Raw genomic sequence first — 12,948 nt, forward strand, 5'->3', positions numbered from 1 at the left:
TCAGTTCGGGATCCTTCTTCAGACTGATTGTTGGGGGGGTGGAAAGGAAAGCTGTAAGAGAAGACGTTCAGGACAAAACCTGGCAAGTGATAGGTAGACGAGAGCGGGGTTTAGACAGGCAGATGGTTGAGCAAAGGCCAAAGATGAAAAGACGAAAGGATTGAAGAGTTGTGAATTGTGAAGCCAGAAAAAGGAATGTAGGTGGAAGGGGAGGGGGAGGGAAGAAATGCAAGTCGAGGTGGGGTACAGGGAAGAGAGGTGGAGAAATGGGAAGGGGAGGGGGAAGTGGGGGGTTTTGTCAGTTACCTAAAATTGGAAAATGCAATATTCATTACTTGGGGTTGTCAGCTATCCAAAGCCCCCGGAATATGAGGTGCCGTTCTTCCAGTTTGCATGTGGCCTCACTCTGGCAATGGAAAAGGCCTTGGATTGAAAGCCCAGTATGGTTATGGGACGAAGAGTTAAAGTGATTAGCAACCGGGGGATCCAGTAGGTCTTGCCTACCGAGCGCGTGTTTTTCGAAAGTGTCGCCGAGTCTACCCTGATCTCGCCAAGATGCGCGAGGCCACATCAGGAGCACCGGATGCAACAGATGATGTTAGAGGAGGTGGACGTGAACTTCTATCTCGCCAGGAAAAAACTGCTGGTGGTCACTGAATGGATGCGAGAGAGGTGGTATAGGGACAGGTGTTGCATCTCCTGCATTTGCTGGGGAAGGTACCTGTGGTGGGCGTGGTTTGGGTGGGAAGGGACGAGTGAACCAAGGAGGTGCGGAGGGAGTGGTCTCTGCAGAAGGGGGGGGATGGGACGGTGTTGCAGGTGGTGGATTCACGTTGGATGTGGCGGGTGTGTCGGAGAGTGATGTGTTGGATGCGGAGGCGGGTGCGGTGAAAGGAGAGGATCAGGGGAATTCTATCCTTGTTCCGTCTGGGGGGGAGGAGGAGCCAAAGCAGAACTGCAGGGCAGAGAGGAGCTGCAGATGATCCCTCACTATAGTTTATAGTCAATAGTGCTTTTATTGTCACGTATGTCAATTGTTAACACAGTGAAATTATTTTCCCTACAAACAGTCCCTCACATACACTATCCCTCAAATAGTAATGACACCATCAGTATTCATGGGAGGTAGACACAAAATGCAGGAGTAACTCAGCGGGTGAGGCAGCATCTCGGGAGAAAAGGAACGGGTGACGTTTCGGGTCGAGACCCTTCTTCAGAATGAAGAAGGATCTCGACCCAAAACGTCACCCATTCCTTCTCTCCTGCGATGCTGCCTGACCTGCTGAGTTACTCCAGCGTTTTGTGCCTACCTTCGATTTAAACCAGCATCTGCAGTTTTTTTTCCTACAGCATTCATGGGATTTGGCCTCTGCAATCTTTCCAATAATGGTCTTGGTCACTATGAATTTTAATTTTTTTGACTTTAGACTTCAGACTTTGGAGATACAGCGTGGAAACAAGCCCTTCTGCCCACTGAGTCCACTATCCTACACACTAGGGACAATTTTCTAATTTTTACCAAAGCCAACTAACCTACAAACCTGTATGTCTTTGGAAACTGGAGCAACCAGAGAAAACCCACACGGCAACAGGGAAAACATACAAACTCCGTACCGGCAGCCCCCATAGTCAGGATCGAACCCAGGTCTCTGAGGCTGTAAGGCAGCAACTCTATTGCTGCGCCACCGTGTCACCTATTCCTCATGATCTTCCCCAGATTACTAAATTTTCTCATGTTGTAGGTTGTCCTTTGTTTTACAAGAGACATGTCATTCTGGTTTTCCATTAGCAGAGAGTAGCAGAGAAAGAAACTCATATAACTGGTGTTTCTGGATGCTTCAACGACCCACATTGCCTTAAGGGCACCACACCCAAACCCAGTCTGAAAATGTTTCTCGGCCCGAAATTTCACCCAATCCATCTATCCAGAGATGCTGCCTGTCCCGCTGTGTTACCCCAGCATTTTGTGTCTATCTTTGGTTTAAACCAACATCTGCATTTCTTTCCTACAACACCCAAAGTCCTGTATGTTATGGGTCTTGCAAAGAATTTCACACTACATAACAGTCAACATTTGATGCTCAAAGTTTATTTCTGAGCTATCAAGTGTGTTCCTACAAGAGCGGGGATATTCTCAAACTAGCTTGCCTCTAGTATCAGTTCAAAGTCCACGTTACTGAGGGAACATTTCAACACTATTCTACATGGTTATAATCAATGCTGTAGGAAGGAACTGCAGATGCTGGTTTAAACCGAAGATAGACACAAAATGCTGGAGTAACTCAACGGGACCTGAAACGTCACCAATTCCTTCTCTCTAGAGATGCTGCCTGTCCTGCTGAGTTACTCTGGCATTTTGTGTCTATCTATGCTTATCATCAAAGTCATTTTAATCAAAGCAGGCACGTTGAGATCTCCATGTCTGCTTTCAAGCACAATTTTTTTAGTACCCTATTTAACCATTCGCGAGTCCGATACCAGTAGGGTCAATGGGTTTTTCCATATTAATCATGACACTTGCTAGTGATGCTTCCTGTCCAAGAAGTTCAGTTGGATTTGCCATCAACGTGAAGACCACCTTAGACAGCTGAGGAAATTCAGAGTGTCTCAGAGTGTCTCAGAGTGTCTCTGAGGATCCTTCATTGCTTCTACTCTGGGGCTGTAGAGAGCATCCTGTCCGGCAACATTACAGTCTGGTTTGGGAACAGCTCTGCCCAGGACAGGATGGCCCTGCAGAGAGTAGTGCGTTCGGCAGAACGCACCATGAGAACTACACTCGCCCCCCTGCAGGACCTATACATCAGGAGGTGCAGATCCAGAGCAAGCAAGATCATGAGGGACCCCTGCCACCCCAGTAACGGACTGTTCTAGATGCTACGGTCAGGGAAACGCCTCCGCTGTCACGCTGTGAAAACGGAGAGGATGAGACGGAGTTTCTTCCCACAGGCCATCAGGACTGTCAACTTTTATAACTCCAGAGACTAAATTTTTGTCTACATTATAGTAACTTATTAACTTTATTTATATGCTGTAACTGTAATTCTTTTTTGTGCACAATCCGCAGGCATTGCCACTTTCATTTCACTGCACATCGTGTATGTGTATGTGACAAATAAACTTGACTTGACTTGGCCCTGTGGTTCTGCAGTACCATATTGTGGCCAACAGATAGCAGTATAAAATAGATTTATGAATTGTCACCTTACAGTGACATTTTCACAGGGACTCGCAGGGCCGATGGACCTGTTTCCATGCCACGTCTTTCAATCAATTAATTTCTTCAGGCAAGTGATGTTTATTTAAGTGGACACAACTATTGGATCTGCAAAGAGTGAGGAGGGCTGCAGAGGGTAGAGTTGGATAAATGCAAAGTCATTATGGCATTGTAGGCCTGCCTGATGGAGGTTTATTTTATTATCAACATCCAAAAATTTAAAAAAACACAGATCTAAAAGCCTTTGAATAAATTATTTTTTCAACACAAATAGCTTTTTCATCGAGTCAGAGAAACCGCAGACCAGAGAAGTTGATGTTAATAGGGACTGGAAGTTTCATTTACAAGTGCCTGTATTAAAAGGAGTCCAAATTTGTGCATGAGGTTCAGTTACTGAGAAAGAGAGGAAGTGTCCTTGAGATCCTTATTGGCAAAGCTGAGGCAAAGCTGAGGCAAAGCTGAGGAAGGATATTCTTCCTATTGAGGGCGTGCAGCGTAGGTTTACTAGGTTAATTCCCGGAATGGCGGGACTATCGTATGTTGAAAGACTGGAGCGACTAGGCTTGTATACACTGGAATTTAGAAGGATGAGAGGGGATCTTATCGAAACGTATAAAATTATTAATGGGTTGGACACGTCAGAGGCAGGAAACATGTTCCCAATGTTGGGGGAGTCCAGAACCAGGGGCCACAGTTTAAGAATAAGGGGTGGGCCATTTAGAACAGAGATGAGGAAAAACTTTTTTAGTCAGAGAGTTGTGAATCTGTGGAATTCTCTGCCTCAGAGGGCAGTGGAGGCCAATTCTCTGAATACATTCAAGAGAGAGCTAGATAGAGCTCTTAAGGATAGCGGAGTCAGGGGGTATGGGGAGAAGGCAGGAACGGGGTATTGATTGAGAATGATCAGCCATGATCACATTGAATGGCGGTGCTGGATCGAAGGGCCGAATGGCCTTCTCCTGCACCTATTTTCTATTTCTATTGTCAAAGACCAGCAGAATCTCCCAACAAAAAACAAATATCTCCAAATACAAACATGGATATTGGTTTCTTTCAAGCTTAACAGACCTTAACAGACCAAGGCAATACAAGACTTGTAAGCACCAACAGTTTGAGATCAAGATGAAGGACAATCATGTAAGTTGGACAAAGACAAGCAATTCCAAGTTCCACTAAGGAGAAGCCACTGTTCAAAGAAGCAAATTGGAGATTAGCAGAATCTCTATGGAATTTCTAAGCATTTTTTTTAAAGCAGCTTGAATGATTTGTTTGATTTTCCAACCAAGCAAGAGCAAAATGGTGCCATAGTATTTCAATAGACAATAGACAATAGGTGCAGGAGTAGGCCATTTGGCCCTTCGAGCCAGCACCGCCATTCACCGTGATCATGGCTGATCATCCACAATCAGTACTCTGTTCCTGCCTTCTCCCCATATCCCTTGGCTCCGTTATCATTAAGAGCTCTATCTAATTCACTCTTGAAAGCATCCAGGGAATTGGCCTCCACTGCCTTTTGAGGCAGAGATTCCACAGCTTCACAACTGAGTGAAAAAGTTTTTCCTCATCTCCGTTCTAAATGGCCTACCCTTATTCTTAAACTGTGGCGCCTGGTTCGGCACTCCAACAACATCGGGAACATGTTTCCTGCCTCTGTGTGTCCAATCCCTTAATAATCTTATATGTTTCAATAAGATCCCCTCTCATCCTTCTAAATAGCAGAGTATACAAGCCCAGTCGCTCCAGACTTTCAACATACGACAGTCCCGCATTTCAAGGAATTAACCTCGTGAACCTACACTGCACTCCCTCAATAGTAAGAATGTCCTTCCTCAAATTTGGAGACCAAAACTACACACAATACTCCAGGTGTGGTCTCACTAGGGCCCTGTACAACTGCAGAAGGATCTCTTTGCTCCTATACTCAACTCCTCTTGTTATGAAGGCCAACATTCCATTAGCTTTCTTCACTGCCTGCTGTACCTGCATGCTTACTTTCAGTGACTGATGAACTAGGACACCCAGATCTCGTTATACTTCCCCTTTTCCTAACGACACCATTCAGATAATAATCTGCCTTCCTGTTCTTACCACCAAACTGGATAACCTCACATTTATCCACATTAAACTGCATCTGCCATGCATCTGCCCACTCACATAACCTGTCCAAGTCACCCTGCATCCGAATAGCATCCTCCCCACACTTCACACTGCCACCCAGCTTTGTGTCATCTGCAAATTTGCTAATGTTACTTTTAATCCCTTCATCTAAGTCATTAATGTATATTGTAAATAGCTGCGGTCCCAGCACCGAGCCTTGCGGTACCCCACTAGTCACTGCCTGCCATTCTGAAAGGGACCCACTTATCCTTACTCTTTGTTTCCTGTCTGCCAGCCAATTTTCTATCCATGTCAGTACCCTACCTCCAATACCATGTGCTCTAATTTTGCCCACTAATCATCCACTGGCTCTCCCTTGTCCATATTCCTAGTTACACCCTCAAAAAAATCCTTGTTATAACATTTCAACATAAGAGTTTGATTCTTTTCCTTTTGCATAGTTCTACATAGTTCAGGTAGACTGTTCCAAATATATGGTAAAAATAGATACAAAAAGCTGGAGTAACTCAGCGGGACAGGCAGCATTTCTGGAGAGAAGGAGTGGGTAACGTTTTGGGTCAAGACCTTTCTTCAGACTGAAAGTCATGGGAAAGGGAAATGAGAGATATAGAAGATAATGCAGAGAGATAAAGAACAATGAATGAAAGATATGCAAAAAAAGTGACGATGATAAAGGAAACAGGCCATTATTAAGCTGTTTGTTGGGTGAAAGCAAGAAGCTGGTGCAACTAGGGTGGGGAGGGATAGAGAGAGAGAGGGAATGCCGGGGTTACTTGAAGTTAGAGAAATCAATATTCATATCACTGGCCTGTAAGCTACCCAAGCGAAATATGAGATGCTGTTCCTCCAATTTGCATTTAGCTTCACACTGACAATGGAGGAGACCTAGGACAGAAAGGTCAGTGTGGGAATGGGAAGGAGAATTAAAGTGTTTAGCAACCGGGAGATCAGGTAGGTCCAGGCGGACTGAGCAAAGATGTTCAGCAAAACGATCGCCCAGTCTACGTTTGGTCTCGCCGATCCTGAACAACATCCTGAACAACGGATACAGTAGATGAGGTTGGAGGGGGTGCAAGTGAACCTCTGCCTAACCTGAAAGGACTGCCGGGATCCCTGGACAGTGTCGAGGGAGGAGGTATAGGGACAGGTGTTGCATCTCCTGCGGTTGCTGGGGAAGGTACCTGGGGAGGGTGTGTGTGCATAACAACCCTGCATGTTGCAAACTGTGGAAGAATAGCCTAATGCAGCTTGGCTGTACTTTGGATTTTATTTTTCCGATAGTCATTATCCGCAAGACATTTGGTAGCGAGCAATAAACAAATATGATGCATCATACAAAATAATTGCATATAATACAAGTCATAGAATTTATGCCTGTATGAATCTAGGCTGAAATAGAACAACCACAATAAACTAGCAGTGAAAATGTAAAATTGCCTGCAAATATTAAGGTTGCTGATTGTGCATTTTGTTCCCAGGTGTCCTGCACTACAATCTGTGCAATGCTCTTTTTCCGCTCTGACTTGCCATTTGCTTTATTTATCTTTGATTAAGAGGAAAAAAAGCATTCCTGGGAGTTTTAAAGATCTGAATTAATATGTGTAAGTTAATATTCCTAAATATTTTATTATATATACTGTATAGAATGCGAAGCACGTCACGTCTTATTTACCCTCACTCTCAACAGACAAATTAAGGTTTAATCTGGAATTCAATGATGCATCAGGTGCATCCGAGCATAGGGAATACATGCATTACATTTGTGCTCCCAGCTGCTTAGTAGGATTTCTGCATTAAGAATTAGTTCCAAAGTTCCCCTCAGATGCCTGGAGACCTTTGGCACCCCTTCCCGACGATCATTTGGTTTCAAGCTTCCTTCCAATTTGTTTCAGCTCATGAAACACGGCACGGTAGCGCAGCGGTAGAGTTGCTGCTTTACAGCGAATGCAGCGCCGGAGACTCAGGTTCGATCCTGACTACGGGTGCTGCACTGTAAGGAGTTTGTACGTTCTCCCCGTGACCTGCGTGGGTTTACTCCGAGATCTTCGGTTTCCTCCCACACTCCAAAGACGTACAGGTATGTAGGTTAATTGGCTGGGTAAATGTAAAAATTGTCCCTAGTGGGTGTAGGATAGTGTTAATGTGCGGGGACTGGGCGGCACGGACTTGGAGGGCCGAAAAGGCCTGTTTCCGGCTGTATGTATATGATATGATATGATATGAATATGTCAAACTGAGAACAGCTGATGGTTTACTAAAGATAGACACAAAATGCTGGAGTAACTCAATGGGACAGGCAGCATCCCTGGAGAGAAGGAATGGGTGACGTTTCGGAAGGGTCTCGACCCTTCGGGCTGCCTGTCCCGCTGAGTAACTCCAGCATTTTGTGTCCATCTTCGATTTAAACCAGCATCTGCAGTTCTTTCCTACACATGATGGTTTACTAATTTCCACTGTTATTTTATATTTTGATATTCAAAACCAGTAGTATTAGTTGCTAGTGAAAAACGTTCCCAATTATTTTTATATCCTCACCAACTAGGCATATGAAACAGCAAGCCAGATTGGAAGTTCACTTTCCTTGGTACGTCTCTCCCCTCTCAGCAAGAAAGTCGATGGTCACACTTACACTGGAAATTAGATAAAGTTAGGTTTAGATTTATTATCTCATGTGTACTGAGTGAGGTACAGTGAAAAGCTTTGTTTTGCATGCTATCCAAACATTCTAGAAATACAATATATAAAACCAATCAAGTCAAACTCAAATACATTAGATGGAGCAAAGGGGAAGATAGAGAGTGCAGAATATTGTTCTCAGCATTGTAGCACATTGTAGCATATCAAATTCATAGACAAAGTCCAATGTCCACAATGGGGTTGAGATGAATCTGACAGTACCCTAACTTATGATAGGACCATTCAGAAGCCAAATATCATAGGGGAAAAGAGCTGTTCCTGAGTCTGGCAGTACACACTTTCAAGCTTCTGTATCTTCTACCGGATGGGAGCAGTGAGAAGAAGGAATGATCAGCGTGGAACAAATCTTTGATTATGTTGGTTGCTTTCCGGGGTAGCCTGAAGTGTGGATGGAGTCAATGGTGGGAAGTCTGACTGTGATAAACTGCGCAACATCTAAAACTCTCTGCAATTTTTTGCAGTCTTGAACAGAGCTGTTCCCAAACCAAGACGTGATGCAACCCGACAGTATGCTTTCTATTGGTGCATCTTTAGAAGTTTGTAAGAGTCACCGGAGATATGTTGAACTTCATTAGTCTCCTGAAGGTTGTTGTGCCTTCTTGGCTGTTGCATCAATGTGGTTGGTCCACATTACCAGATCATTGGTAATGTTAACGCCAAGGAACTTCAAGCTCTCAACTATTTCCACTTCGCACCATTGATGCTGATTGGAGCAAATATTCCACCTTGCTTCCTGAAGTCGATAAGTAGCTCCTTCACCTTGCTGACATTGAAGGAGAGGTTATTGTCCTGACGCCATGTTGTTAAGTTCTCTGTCTCCTTCCAGTACCCCGTCTCATCATTGTTCACCATCCAGACCACCACTGGAGTGCCATCTGCAAACGTGTAAATGGAGTTAGAGCTGAATTTGGCTGCAATTGTGAGTGTAGTAGGGGACTGAGAATGCATCCCTGTGGGCCACCAGCATTGAGAATTATTGTGGAAGAGATGTCATCATCTATCTTTACTGATCGTGGTCTGTGGGTCAGAAAGGCAGTAGCAGAGGATGGAGCTGATCCCTAGGTCCAGGAGTTTGGAGATGAGCTTGGATAGGATTGTGGTGGTGAAGGCGGTGCTATAGTTGATAAACAGGAGCTTAATGTAGAAGTTGTCTAGGTGTTCCAGATATGAATGTAGATGCTTTCTATTGGTGCATCTTTAGAAGCTTCAGAAGCATCTTCACCACTGGAGATGACATCTGCTGTGGACCAGTTGCAACAGTAAGCAAACTGCAGTGGATCAAGGCTGGCTAGAAGGCTGGTGTTAATATGTGCCATCATTAAGGCATGCTGGGGTGGCGCCAGTAATGGCTGCCTCGCCAACAGTCTGTCTGCCCTTTCCTTCTTTGTGTTTCAATTGTATGTGTTAAATGTATGTTTTTAGTGTTCTTTAGCTTGTTTTAATGTGGGCGGTGGGGGTTGGGGGAACCTTTTTGTAATCTCTCACCTCGACGGAGATGTGATTCTTTCCCGTATTGTACCTCCGTCCGCCCTGTGGCCTAACATGGAGGAGTTGGCGGCCTTTGCTGGAGACCAATTTTGAGAGCTCGATTGCGGTCGTCTGTGGACTTACCATCGCGGAGCTCGCGATCCCTTTGCCAAGGTCGACCTCGGAGCTCCAACCGTGGGTGCTTGTGGACTTTTACATCACGGAGCTCGCGGTCTCTGGTCAGAGACCGACATCGGGAACTCCAAGCCGCAGGAGTTTCGACAGCCCCGACGCGGGAGTTTCGATCGCCTTGACGTAGGGGCTTCGACCGCCGACTATGGGAGCTTCGATTGCCCCGATGGATGGTTCGACTGCCCCGACTGTGGGAAAATAAAGAGGAAGAAGGTTGGATTTTTTGCCTTCCATCACAGTGAGGAATGTGGGGAATCCGCTGTGGTGGATGTTTATGTTAACTTTTATGTAGTTGTGTGTCTTGTTGCTTTTTTTTTCGTACGGCTGTATGGTAATTCACATATCACTGTTCCTTAATTGGTACATGTGACAATAACAGACCTTTGAAACCTTTGAAACCTTAATTTTCTTTGGCACCGGGATGATAGTGGTCTTTTTGAAGCTGTCGGAGACCTCAGAATGAGGTAATAAGAGGTTAAAGATGTTTGTAAACATCTCTGCCAGCTGATCCACATAGGGCCCGAGAAAGTGACGTGGGCCAGTTGATTTCCACGGATTCACCCTCATGAAGGCCGATCTTACATCTGCCTCAGTAACTGCTGGTACAGGCATCTAAACGGGCGGGGCAGGTAGCATTCCTCCAGTGATCCTGCGTTCAAAGCAGGCATTGAGTTCATTGGGGAAGGACTCATTGCTGCCAGCGATGCTGCATAAACAACTATAAAGATCTGGAGGAGGAATGTTTTTAAAAATATGCATCCACGGTAAGAGTTTGCAACCCTGTGAAATGGAAAGATGGTTGTTTGGATGAAAGATTGAAAGAAAGAAGCCAAGTTTAAAATGCTGAAAGATTCAAACCATAAGCTGTGTGAATACATCTGCTACTTTGTGAATGCTAATGTTGCTAAATCTTTTCATAGATAGGAGGCAGCTGGAGGGAAATTCATAATTGTCGGCCAATTGTAGAACAAATATATTTAAAAAAGATTTAAAGTTTTAATCTGTGGGGATAAACACGTTTAACATTATTATTTCATCTCAGGGTGAAAGCCTCACGTTATTGTAAATTTACAACTTTTCATGATTAAGGCATTTGGAAGGGCTGATAATGCCAGTTAGGGCTTAACCTCATGGGATGATTCATTGCCAATGGAAAGCTAAGCTCTCCTTAAAGTCTCTTGGGGAACAGATAAGGCTTGCCAACTTTACCCAGGATATACTGTATGAGTAGAATATGATCCTGATGAGGGTGATGAATAATGTAACACAGATATCCTACCCAATTTTAGAATGAGTAATATGGCCTATTAGTGTTTAGTGTTGATAGGTATTTGGGCATTTGATTTGTGGAGACAAAAAAAAACCTTTTCTGACCAATATTAATGTCAGGCGAATCATTTACTCACACAGAAGATCAAATTTTAGTTTAGTTTAGCTTAGTTTAGAGATACAGCGCAGAAACAGGCCCTTGGCCCACTGAGTCCGCACCGACCAGCGATCCTCGCACATTAACACTGTCCTACACTAGGGACAATTTTTATATTATACCAAGCCAATTAACCTACAAACCTGCACGTCTTTGGAGTGTGGGAGGAAACCGAAGTTCTCTGAGAAAACCCACGCAGGTCACGGGGAGAACGTACAAACTCCGTACAGACAGCACCCGTAGTCGGGATCGAACCAGGGTCTCTGGCGCTGCAAGCACTGTAAGGTAGCAACTCTATCGCTGCACCACCCCAATGCTGCCCTACATATAGTTATTTCCAGACATTGGACAGGAATATATTGTGGGTATATTTGAAGAAACAACAAACGTGGCTTGTCTCCAAAGTCTAAAGGCTAAAGTCTAAAAAATAAAAATTCATAGTGACCAAGACCATTATTGGAAAGATTGCAGAAGCCAAATCTCATGAATACTGTAGGAAAAAAACTGCAGATGCTGGTTTAAATCAAAGGTAGACACAAATGCTGGAGTAACTCAACGGGTGAGGCAGCAACTCGGGGGAGAAGGAATGGGTGACGTTTTGGGTCGAGACCCTTCTTCAGACTGATGTAAACAAGCCTGTGACATGAAAGCAGAAAATCCTGGAAAAACTCAGCATGCCCTGCCTCAGGATTTTCAATCTTAAAGTCAGTTGCTGTCCATGTGGATTTTGCACCTTCTCCCTGTGACCACAAGGCTTTCCTCTGTGTGTTCCAGTTTCCTTTCAATAGACAATAGACAATAGACAATAGGTGCAGGAGTAGGCCATTCAGCCCCTCGAGCCAGCACCACCATTCAATGTGATCATGGCTGATCATTCTCAATCAGTACCCCGTTCCTGCCTTCTCCCCATACCCCCTGACTCTGCTATCCTTAAGAGCTTTCACCTAAAGATGCGTGGGTTGGGAGATCAATTGGCCAATATAAATTGCCTCTAGTGTATTAGTGAGTGGAAGCATCTGGGGAGTTGATGAAAGTGTGGAGATAATAAAAAAACTGGGATTAATGTAGGACTAGTGTAAATGGATTCAAGCTTATTACCACATTGAGTCTCTTTATGACTCGATGAGGTCAGGCAACATCTATGAGAGAGTGAGAGAGAAAGAAAGAGACAGTTAAAATAGCAGGTCAAAGACCATCAGAACTGGGAAAGGGAAAAGCAAGATAGTGCAGAGACGGTGGGAGAGATATTTAGCACACATATTTACAGTATTGATCACATCTGGCACATTATCATGCTCCTGACCTCTTCATACTGACTCTTCAGTCACCGAATTCTGGCAAAGGGTGAATTGGTTGAAACATTAATCTTTTGTTCCTAATCAAACCACATGAAAATATTCAACTTTGCTATTTTTATTTCAGACTTGTACCTTCCGCAGTATTTTATTTTTCACCTTAACATCAAGATTGATGGATGAAGTTTGAGTTAGATAGTGGGGTGGGACTTACAATTATTTTATTACTTTGGAAGTGTGTTGCGATGTGCTCGGTGTGGCTAAATAGTTGAGTGTGTTTCGGCTGTGTGCCTTGAATGGCGTGCAGTGTTCCTTTCAGTCTTGTGCCAACACACATGGCAATTGTAACAGGGTATATAAATGTTAGTAGGAGTCCAAAACAGTAAATGTTATTATTCAGTGCGCGATGATAGTGCACAGCAGTAAGACATGAATGAATGATTCAATTGTTGGGGCTTGGGATTTGTTAATTTGTTCACTGACATTGACCAAATATTTTTAGCACTGCATCCATATTTTGGCCACTTCCTATGTGGCAA

This window comes from Rhinoraja longicauda, chromosome 1 (genome assembly GCF_053455715.1).
Source record: "Rhinoraja longicauda isolate Sanriku21f chromosome 1, sRhiLon1.1, whole genome shotgun sequence".
Lineage (NCBI taxonomy): Eukaryota > Metazoa > Chordata > Chondrichthyes > Rajiformes > Arhynchobatidae > Rhinoraja > Rhinoraja longicauda.